This window comes from Pristiophorus japonicus, unplaced genomic scaffold (genome assembly GCF_044704955.1).
Source record: "Pristiophorus japonicus isolate sPriJap1 unplaced genomic scaffold, sPriJap1.hap1 HAP1_SCAFFOLD_91, whole genome shotgun sequence".
Taxonomy (NCBI): domain Eukaryota; kingdom Metazoa; phylum Chordata; class Chondrichthyes; family Pristiophoridae; genus Pristiophorus; species Pristiophorus japonicus.
Window position 1 is genome coordinate 2,176,954 of NW_027254835.1, and position 11,099 is coordinate 2,188,052.

Below are 11,099 nucleotides of genomic sequence, written 5' to 3' on the forward strand. Positions count from 1 at the left end.
CCTGGAGTCACAGTCTAAGGATAAGGGGTAAGCCAGTTAGGACTGAGATGAGGAGAGACTTCTTCACTTAGAGAATTGTGAACCTATGGAATTCTCCACCACAGAAAGTTGTTGAGGCCAGTTCGTTAGATGTGTTCAAAAGGGAGTTAGATGTGGCCCTTACGGCTAAAGGGATCAAGTGGCGTGGAGAGAAAGCAGTAATGGGGAACTGAAGTTGCATGATCAGCCATGATCATATTGGATGGTGGTGAAGGCTCGAAGGGCCTTCACCTGTACTTATTTTCTATGTTTCTATTATGCTTGAACTGTTTAAAACTGTAGTTAGGCCAAAGCGAGAGTACTGAGCACTGTTCTGTTCACCAAATCACAGGAAATGTTAATTGAACTGCAAAGGGTACAACGGAGATTCACAAGGATTTTGCCAGGACTGGACAATTTTAGCCATGAGACAAGATTGGATAGCCTGCGGTTGTTTACTGTGGAACAGAGAATGTGGAGGGGAGATTTGATTGCGGTGCATGAAATGATGTGGGGCCCAGATAGAGTGGGTTAGGATGGAGCTAATTCCCTCAGCAGAGATGGAAATTACCAAGCGGGAGAGAATTAAATAAAGATTTGAAGGATTAGAGGGGATTAGTGAAGAACACTTCTGAACCCAAACACTAGTGTGGGTTTGGAGGTCACTGCCTGAATGGTAGTAAATGCAGAAAACCGCATCGTATTTACAAAGGGTTTGGTTATGCACGTGAAGTGCTGTAACCGACAGGGCTACGGACCAAGAGCTGGAAAGTGGGATTAGGCTGCAGAGCTCCTTTTCAGCCCACATAGACACGGTGGCCCAATGGTTGCTCTCTGTGCTGTAACTTTCTATGATTCTACCATTTCCAGTATTTCCTTATAAGTTTTTTTAAGAAAAGGCAATTATGTTATTCTTTTAGGAATGTAAGACTTTTGTCTCTGGGTCTTCTGGGCTTTATCTGATTGGGAATTGTGCTCATGTTATTAAAAGTCTTGCTGTGAAAGTTGTTGATATCATCTGTTTGTTCAGTAACTGTAACTAAACCCAGTCAGCAGGGGAAATGTTATAACTGGATGGATTCTCTCACCTATAAATAAGGGGAATCTTCGCATTGTCTCAATTGGTGAATTGCTCCCAGCATTAATACCAACCATCGATTCATCGATTCTAATCGCAAGGGAAAATGTCTCTTGGTTTTCTCATCAAGCTCCAGATTCTATGGGCAATTGTTGATGTCCAAAAGATGTATTATCCTCTGCTGGCTGCAGTGGGTGTCCCTGGTATGTTCCTCCTTTCAGCCGGTATTTCAATAACCCGAGATTAACAGTAAATGGCATCTTAGTCCATGTGTCCAGCTTTTTATTCAATTACTTTCCTTGCAGTATAGCAACGAATAAACTTTAAAATACATCGATGTCTGAAAACACTTTGGGGCATCCTGTGGTCATGAAAGGTGCTGCACTCCGGCAATTCATTCATTCATTCATTGATAGAAACATAGAAACATAGAAAATAGGTGCAGGAGTAGGCCATTCGGCCCTTCGAGCCTGCACCACCATTCAATGAGATCATGGCTGATCATTCCCTCAGTACCCCTTTCCTGCTTTCTCTCCATACCCCTTGATCCCTTTAGCCGGAAGGGCCATATCTAACTCCCTCTTGAATATATCCAATGAACTGGCCTCAACAACTCTCTGCGATACAGAATTCCACAGGTTAACAACTCTCTGAGTGAACAAGTTTCTCCTCATCTCAGTGCTAAATGTCCTACCTCTTATCCTAAGATTGTGTCCCATGGTTCTGGACTTCCCCAACATCGGGACGATTCTTCCCGCATCTAACGTGCCCAGTCCCATCAGAATCTTGCATGTTTCTATGAGATCCCCTCTCATCCTTCTAAACTCCAGCGTATAAAGGCCCAGTTGATCCTGTCTATCCTCATATGTCAGTCCAGCCATCCCGGGAATCAGTTGTAGAATCTTCGCTGCATTCCCTCAATTGCAAGAACGTCCTTCCTTAGGTTAGAAGATAAAATTGAACACAATATTTCAGTTGAGGCTTCACCAAGACCCTGTGCAACTGCAGTAAGACCTTCCTGCTGCTGTACTCAAATCCCCTAGCTATGAGGGCCAACATACCATCTGTCTTCTTCACCGCCTGCTGTACCTGGAGGCCAACTTTCAATGACTGATGAACCATGACACCCAGGTCTCGTTACACCTCCCCTTTTCCTCATCTGCTGCCATTCAGATAATATTCTGCTTTCACGTTTTTACCCCCAAAGTGGATAACCTCACATTTATCCACATTATTCTGCATCTGCCATGCATTTGCCCACTCACCTAACCTGTCCAAGTCACCCTGCAGCCTGTTAACATCCCCCTCACAGCTCACACTGCCACCCAGTTTAGTGTCATCTGCAAACTTGGAGATATTACACTCAATTCCTTCATCTAAATCGTTGATGTATATTGTAATGAGCTGGGGTCCCAGCACTGAGCCCTTCGGCACTCCACTAGTCACTGCCTGCCATTTTGAAAAGGACCCGTTTATCCCTGCTCTCTGCTTCCTGTCTGCCAACCAGTTCTCTATCCACATCAGTACATTACCCCCAATACCATGATCTTTGATTTTGCACACCAATCTTTTGGGTGAGACCTTGTGAAAAGCCTTTTGAAAGTCCAAATACACCACATCCACTGGTTCTCCCTTGTCCACTCTGCTAGTTACTTCCTCAAAAAATTCCAGAAGATTCGTCAAGCCTGATTTCCCTTTCATTAATCCATGCTGACTTGGACCCATCCTATCACTGCTTTCCAGATGCGTTGCTATTTCGTCCTTAATGATTGATTCCAACATTTTCCCCACGACTGATGTCAGGCTAACCGGTCTATAATTACCCGTTTTCTCTCTCCCACCTTTTTTAAAAAGTGGTGTTACATTAGCTCCCCTCCAGTCCATAGGAACTGATCCAGAGTCGATAGACTGTTGGAAAATGACCACCAATGCATCCACTATTTCTAGGACCACTTCCTTCAGTACTCTTTCTTCCTTCCTTTCTCCTGCCTCTCTGTTGTTTTGTGAATCGCTCCTGTGTGTGTTTGATTCTGGTCCATGCTGCACTGATGTGAACTCCCATTCATTGCTAGCAGTTCAATGGATGCTGTGTCTTTCATTTCTCATTATTAGTTCCATTTCAGCAGTCGTATTTAGATCTGACTCTTCTGTCAGGCGATGGGACCAGCCATACTACTTATTCTCTCACTTTAAAGGGGATACTTTGCTGTAAATTCTGAGTCCGAGTTTCGGCTGAGAAACTGTTCCATGATCTCACACAAATTAGGCAATTTCTGCATTAGACAGTTGATTATTTAATTGTACAAATGAGTCAGAACAGTTAGCTGACAGAATCATTGATAATACAATCTGATTCAGCTGCCGCGCTTTCCATCATTTCCCGTTTTAAGTTATGTCACTGTTTCTGAATAGTTAAATTACAGTTCTAATTTTGATCCCGGTTTATTATTATGCAGCACATTTAATGGTTTGATTACTGAGACTGAATCTGCATTATCAATTGAATCCCGTGCCGATCTGATACAGTTCATCATATCGCTGATCGAGTGTTTCGTCATTGCAGCGTAGTGTTTTGTTAGTGACACTATTCGTTGTTGGATTGTGATTTATTCATTATATGAATTAAAAGCCGAGTGCACTCACACCACTTGAGGAAAAGAGCAAGAGTCACAGTGTTTGAATAGAATGGAAATATTTGCCTGCACAGATCCGATGCACCGATTGGCCTCCTCCTGTGCTCTACTATTCTACGATTTTACGATTCTCGCTTCTGAAACCCAGTTTTGGAGTAATGGCCTGGGATTTGCTCTCAGCATTTGCCATCATTACAACTGTGAATCTGAGAGCAATGTCCGGAGTAAGCACATGCGCAGTTACAGGTGGAAATCCAGGAGTTGCTGCCAGTCATTCCTTGTTCCTCCCTTGGACTCGCTGTTAAACTCCCCACAGCCGGCAATCAATTCAACTTGCTGACATAAATTAAACTTTATGCTGTTATATCTCTCTTAAAAGCCCCGGAAATAGTCAAGCCTTGTTGCAAGAGACGTAATTGTGTTTTTGATGGTGTATTACGTTCTAATTACTGCTGAACCATCGTTCTGGCACTAAAAATCTAATTTTGTACCGATGTTATGTCAAAATCTTCCACAATGATAAAAATTCCATGGTTATTTATAACTGAAAAAACATGTTTCCTTATATTATTTCAGTTTCTACATTATTCCTGTCCCAATCTATATTTCGCTCTCTGTAAAATAATTAAAACGTGAAGGATAATCAGTGTATTTTACTTCCCAATTTGCAATCTGTGAATTGTTCAATGTGTTTGGCTGCTGAGCCAGCTTCATGACATCACTGTTGTTGGAGTCTGGAGATCCCCTATACTTGCCCTCAAATGTAAGTTACTATCAGCAGGGTGATATTGATGCCACAGGAATCACTGGATCTTTGTGGGCAGCATTGTTCGAGGTCAGCGGTGAGCACCATCACGTTTCCACTGACCGCAAAATCTGGGCGATTATAGTTTGAATCATATTATTCCACTATTTACAGTAAGAGCAGCATTGTTCCAACTGTAACCTGTAAGGTAATTGAGAAATTGTGCGGTAAAATGAATGATATTAAGGGGACATTTTCCGCCGTTGTATTCTTGGTGCAGCACATGACACGTGAACATGAATTTCCAATTGCCGAGTGTAGAATCAGAGAATGGTTACAGCACAGAAGGACATGCTGCCAGTCTAGCCTGTGCCAGATCTCTGCAAGGGCACTTCAGCTATTCCCACTCCCCACCCTTTCCCCTGAGCCCGAGATGTTGTTTCCTTCAGAAGAGCATAGGATGTCAGTTACTCGGCTCCTGGAATGTTAATCCATCGGGAATCCAAGGGCAAAGCATCAAAATTGGAATCACATCTAATATCCAAAACAAAAGTAATTCAGAATTTAACATTTTGTATTAGGAGCACAAATGTGGAACAATATTTCTACATGAGATAATGTAAACTAGTTGTAATTTTAAATGTATATGCGACAGGCTCGCGAGGGAGATGGTGGAAGCAGTGAGAGTTGACTCATTCAGAGGCAAGTTCGATAAATATGCTTCAAAAATTACCTTTCCAGGATAGAGTGTATGTGTCTTTCCCCTCGCCCCACACCAAACCTACGTCCTTCTGTGACCGCCCTGGAAAACTCTCTCTCCCGACTCTCTTACAACTGCACTTACGAGATCCCAACTGTCCAGCCTTCGGCCCTCCATTCACCACGATATTTCTGCAGCTACCGATCTGCTCAACCACACCCTCACCACCACATTTGTTGGCCCAGTCCCGATTAAAACAATCAGTCTCTCTCTCACACTGGCTGTTCCCCCTGGTGCAGTACCCAACTTCACTCCCTGAAGTCCAAGAGACACAGACTTAAACGGATATGGCGGACAACTGGTTTAGCCATTCACCGCCAATAATAATGTATTATTGTGTCCTGCTCCTGTCTGACAAAATTGCTCCCTACTCCAGAATCATTCTGGAATGCAAAGATCAACCCGGCTTCCATTGTCGAGTGCTAACCATCTTCTTAAACCCTCTCCCCAGTCTCCTTCATCCTCACATCCCACAACAATATTAGGAGCTCATGCACTTCTTTGTCTCTAAGATTGAGACCATCCAATCAGCTGCCTCTGCCACTTTGCTTCCTTCCCCGAGGCCACCGTGACAAACTTCCTCTAAGGATCGCCCTGCCCTAGCCCGGGACTTGCATATGTTTCCACTTTCTCTCCAATCTCCCCTCATGACTTATCTGTGCTGAAATTGTTCATGTATCACTTCCTGCTCCCTCGACCCTATTACCACCAAACTGCTCACCACCCAACATTCCTTCCTGCCTCCCATGTTAATAGACACAGTTAATGGTTCTCTCTCCTCGCGCTCTATCCCTCTCTCCTTCAAACCTGCTGTGATCAACCCTCGCCTCAAAAAAGCAAACCGCTTGACCACTCTGTCCTTGGAAACTGCCGCCCCGTGTCCATCCGCCCTTTCCTCGCCAATGTCCTTGAATGCGTTGTCGCCTCACAAATCCGTGTGCATCTTTCCCACTTCCATGTTCGATTCTGTCCACTCAGGTTTCTGCCCATGCCACATTACCGAAACAGCTCATCATGGTCAGAAATGTCATCCTACATGACTGTGACAAAGATAAGCTATCCCTCCTCATCCTTCTTGACATATCTGCATTCTTTCACACTGCTGACCACTCCATTCTCCTTCAACGACACTCCAAAGTCATCCAGCTGGGTGGGACTGCACTCAGCTTGTTCATTCTTATCTTTCTAATCTTAGCCAGAGAATCTCCTGCAAAGACTTCTCTTCCCACTCCCGCATTGTTACATCTGGTGTCCTCCATGGATTTATCCTTGGCCCCCTCCTATTTCTCATCTGCATGCTACCACTTGGCGATATCATCCGAAAACACAGCGTCAGTTTCCCCATGTACGCTGATGACACTCAGCTCGAAGTCACCACCACTTCCCTTGACCCCTCCAAAGACTCTAAATTTTCAGACTGTGGTCCGACATCCAGTTCTGGATGAGCAGACAATTTCTCCCATAAAATATTGGGAAGCTGTTGCCTTTGGTCCCTGCCACAATCTGCGTTCTCCAGCCACTTGCACCATCACTCTCCCCACCTTCTGTCTGAGTCTCAATCACAATGTTTGCAACCTTGCTGGTATATGTGACCCTGAGATGAGCTTCTGAACATATACCGTTCCATAACTAATACTGCTTTTTTCCACCTCCATAACATCGCCCGTCTCCACTCCTGCCTCAGCTCAACTGCTGCTGAAACCCTCACTCATTCCTTTGTTACCTGTAGAATTGACTGTTCCAATGCACCCCTGCCCAGCCACATTCTACCCTACGTAAATTTGAGCTGATCCAAAACTCGGCTGCCCTGTCAGAACTCGCACCAAGTTCACCCATCCCCTGTACTTGCTGACCTACATTGTCTCCCCATTAAGTAACGCCTCTATTTCAAAATATTGTTGTTAAACCCCTCCCTTTCTCTGTAAACTTCCCCAGCCCGACAACCCCCCAAGATATCTGCACTCCTCTAATTCTGCACTCTTGAGCATCCCTGATTTTAATCGCTCAAACATTGGTGGCCGTGCCTTCTGTTACCTGGGCCCTAAGCTCTGGAATTCACTGCCGAACCCTCTCTGTCTCTCTCCCTCGATTTCCACCTTTAAGACGCTCCTTCAAACCGACCTTTTTGACTAAGATTTGGTCGTCTGCCGCACTTTATCCTTATGTGTCTGGGCATTAATTTTTATATTATAATACACCTGCGGAGCACCTTGGAAAACTTCACTGTGTTAAAGACGAGACATAAATACCTTGTTGCTGCAGTTGTAATTGGAGACATGTCATGTGGTAAAAGTAGCTGCTGAGAGGGGACACATGCCGTTGGATCTGTACTTCCCAATGCTCGCCACCAGGGGGCTTCTCTTCCAATCATGCCTGGCTCGATTGTACACTGTTGGCAGCGATTGATTGCTCTGATTAGACAACGACGCAATCATCATTACATCGTGCGACAACCCGGAAGCTACAAGGTAAATTTGATGAACTGTAGTATTTTTATTCATCCAGTAACTCCTATGATACTATTGCGTAGATTACAAACATTTGATAGCCAGGTTTGGGTTGTGACATTGTACAGGTGCGTTCAATGCCTTGAACCAATGACCATTGTCGATCTATGAGCACAGAGAGTGGGTGTTGTCAGCTTAAAATCCCATCTTAAGGGCACCATCGATTGTCCCATTCCTCTTACTGCCAGGCCTCTTCTATTCCATCCCCACCTCGGGACAGTAAGTTCAGCTGTATCACTCCAACAACTAACTCGTACACTCTGCAATTCAATCCTGCAAATACCCTCCCATTTCATTCTCCCGCTGGCTCACGTATAGGTGAAGCTCACACTTCTCCATTCATTATTTTAGGGTTTGTTCTAAAATCAGGTTCTGGTTTGAACCGTGTTTCATTTGGTCCCATTGTGTCTCATATTTTGCGATAATTTACCGATTCCTCTGATTACAAATCTCCACGTATCTCCATCACCGATAATATGAAATGGTTCCATCACTTGATGAAATGCCAAGCAGCAAAATTCTTGGTGCAGCTCATGTTATTGTGAAGAACGATATTATCCCTGTTATAGATCCGACTCTGTCATGTCTTTGAAAACACAACAAACTACTGTATGTATCCGCTGTTTGTGAATAATGTTCCTATTTTCCTCTTGCTCACAGTTAATGTGGTGACGATTGTGATCCTGTCTCGGGGAAAGTGTGGTCTCTCCAAATGTGTCACTCACTACCTGGTGGCCATGGCAGCGGTGGATCTACTGGTCGTGATCATCGATCTGATACTGAGGCAGATTCCTATTGTTTATCGGGATCAATTTCTTTTTCTGTTGCACGTTAGAATGTGTAATATCCACGCTATCCTGCTTTATGTAGACACAGATTGTTCTGTCTGGTTCACGGTCACTTTCACCTTCGATCGGTTTGTGGCCATTTGTTGCCAGAAGCTGAAATCGAAATATTGCACGGAGCAAACAGCGACTGTGGTTCTAGGAACAGAGACAGTGCTGAGCTGTCTGAGGAACATTTTTTGGTATTTTCTGTATACAAGTGAATATTGGCTGTCCAACAGTCCATGGTTTTGCAGTGTGACAATTGGTGTATCTCGTTCGCTGGTCTGGACTATCATTGAATTAATGCATTACATTTTAACACCTTTTATTCTATTTATTTTGATTCGACTGTTCAATGCTTTAACAGTCAGACACATTTTAGTGTCCAGCAGAGCCCGCAGTAGACTCCTGGGTCGGAGCAGTGGCGAGAGCCCTAGTGACCCAGAGATGGAGACTGGAGGAAATCGATGATTGTACTGTTTGTTATATCGGGGAATTTCATACTGTTATGGGTGGTGTTCATGGTCTGTTCTATATTGAGACGATTGGATGACTTGGGATACACTGTTTCTCTGCCCATGTTTGTATCGGAAATCAGCTTCATGCTCCAGCTCCTGAGTTGCTGCACGAACACTTTTATTTACGCAGTGACCCAGAAGAAATTCAGAGAGGATTTGAGGAATGTAGTCACATATCCTTTCACAATGATGCTCAAGTTAGTTCGATGAGAAGGTTTCATATTTTTTCATATCATATATTGTTATGTCATATTCTGTTAATTTCACTGTCGGCTTTATGTAATTTATATTTTATGAAACATATCTCAAGCTGTTTGAATCTTAACAGTAAGTTGATATCATAGTAGGGTCCTTGCAGACATGTGTTCCCCCAGGGCAGCACGTTACCCAAGAGCGGATTGATGCCTCAGACAGTCAGGGGCTGTGCTCGGTATCCAGGGGTATATTGGCAATGGGAGCCTTGTGCCATTATTTTACACATTAGACCATTAGTTCACCATTTCCCCTCAGTCAGGGGGAATACAGTTTCTCAGTGTTGAAAACTTTCTCGGATCTCTGCTGATCTTTGAAGAAATACTTTTTTGAAAATCAGGTGATACACCAGAAAAAAATCAAGGTGGAAGAAGACTGTGCAGGAGATTAATCTCTGCATCCTCACTGGGATAGATACAGAAACAGAATCAATGTTTGTACTTCAACTTTTAATCAAAAGTTTTTGTTAGATCTTTATTTTAGTGACAGTTTCCAAACTGATGTTGAACTGCTTACACTGGACTCTATCGCTCTCAGTGTTCTGTATGTTTTACCTATTGTGCAATAAAGCAGATTGTACATCGAAAAAAAAAACACTTTGCACAGTGATACATTCGTCCAGCGTTGGATAGTCCCTAAGGCTTCTCGGCCCGATCAGAAGGTAATGTCATTGCTGCAATCCTGCTCCCGGTACAGCACTCTCCCGTCTCCCGGTACAGCTCACACACTGATCCTGGTACAGCTCACTCACTGATCCTGGTACAGCACACTCACTGATCCCAGTACAGCTCACTTACTGATCCCAATACAGCTCACTCACTGATCCCGGTACAGCACACTCACTGATCCCGGTACAGCTCACTCACTGATCCCGGTACAGCTCACTCACTGATCCTGGTACAGCACACTCACTGATCCCGGTACAGCTCACTCACTGATCCCGGTACAGCTCACTCACTGATCCTGGTACAGCTCACTCACTGATCCCGATACAGCTCACTCACTGATCCTGGTACAGCTCACTCACTGATCCTGGTACAGCTCACTCACTGATCCTGTTACAGCTCACTCACTGATCCTGGTACAGCTCACTCACTGATCCCGGTACAGCTCACTCACTGATCACGGTACAGCTCACTCACTGATCCCGATGCAGCTCACTCACTGATCATGGTACAGCTCACTCACTGATCCTGGTACAACTCACTCACTGATCCTGGTACAGCTCACTCACTGATCCTGGTACAGCTCACTCACTGATCCCGGCACAGCTCACTCACTGATCCTGGTACAGCTCACTCACTGATCCTGGTACAGCTCACTCACTGATCCTGGTACAGCTCACTCACTGATCCCGGTACAGCTCACTCACTGATCCCGGTACAGCTCACTCACTGATCCTGGTACAGCACACTCACTGATCCCGGTACAGCTCACTCACTGATCCTGGTACAGCTCACTCACTGATCCTGGTACAGCTCACTCACTGATCCTGGTACAGCACACTCACTGATCCTGGTACAGCTCAATCACTGATACTCGTACAGCTCACTCACTGATCCTGGTACAGCTCACTCACTGATCCTGGTACAGCACACTCACTGATCCCGGTACAGCTCACTCACTGATCCTGGTACAGCACACTCACTGATCCCGATACAGCTCACTCACTGATCCCGGTACAGCTCACTCACTGATCCCGCTACAACTCACTCACTGATCCCGATACAGCTCACTCACTGATCCCGATACAGCTCACTC

General features: G+C 44.7%; 1 pseudogene; it reads left to right on the plus strand.

The window, feature by feature from the left end:
• The first annotated feature begins 1,202 nt into the window (after positions 1-1,202).
• On the plus strand, positions 1,203-9,296 carry LOC139257760 (probable G-protein coupled receptor 139; annotated as a pseudogene).
• The last annotated feature ends 1,803 nt before the right edge of the window (positions 9,297-11,099 follow it).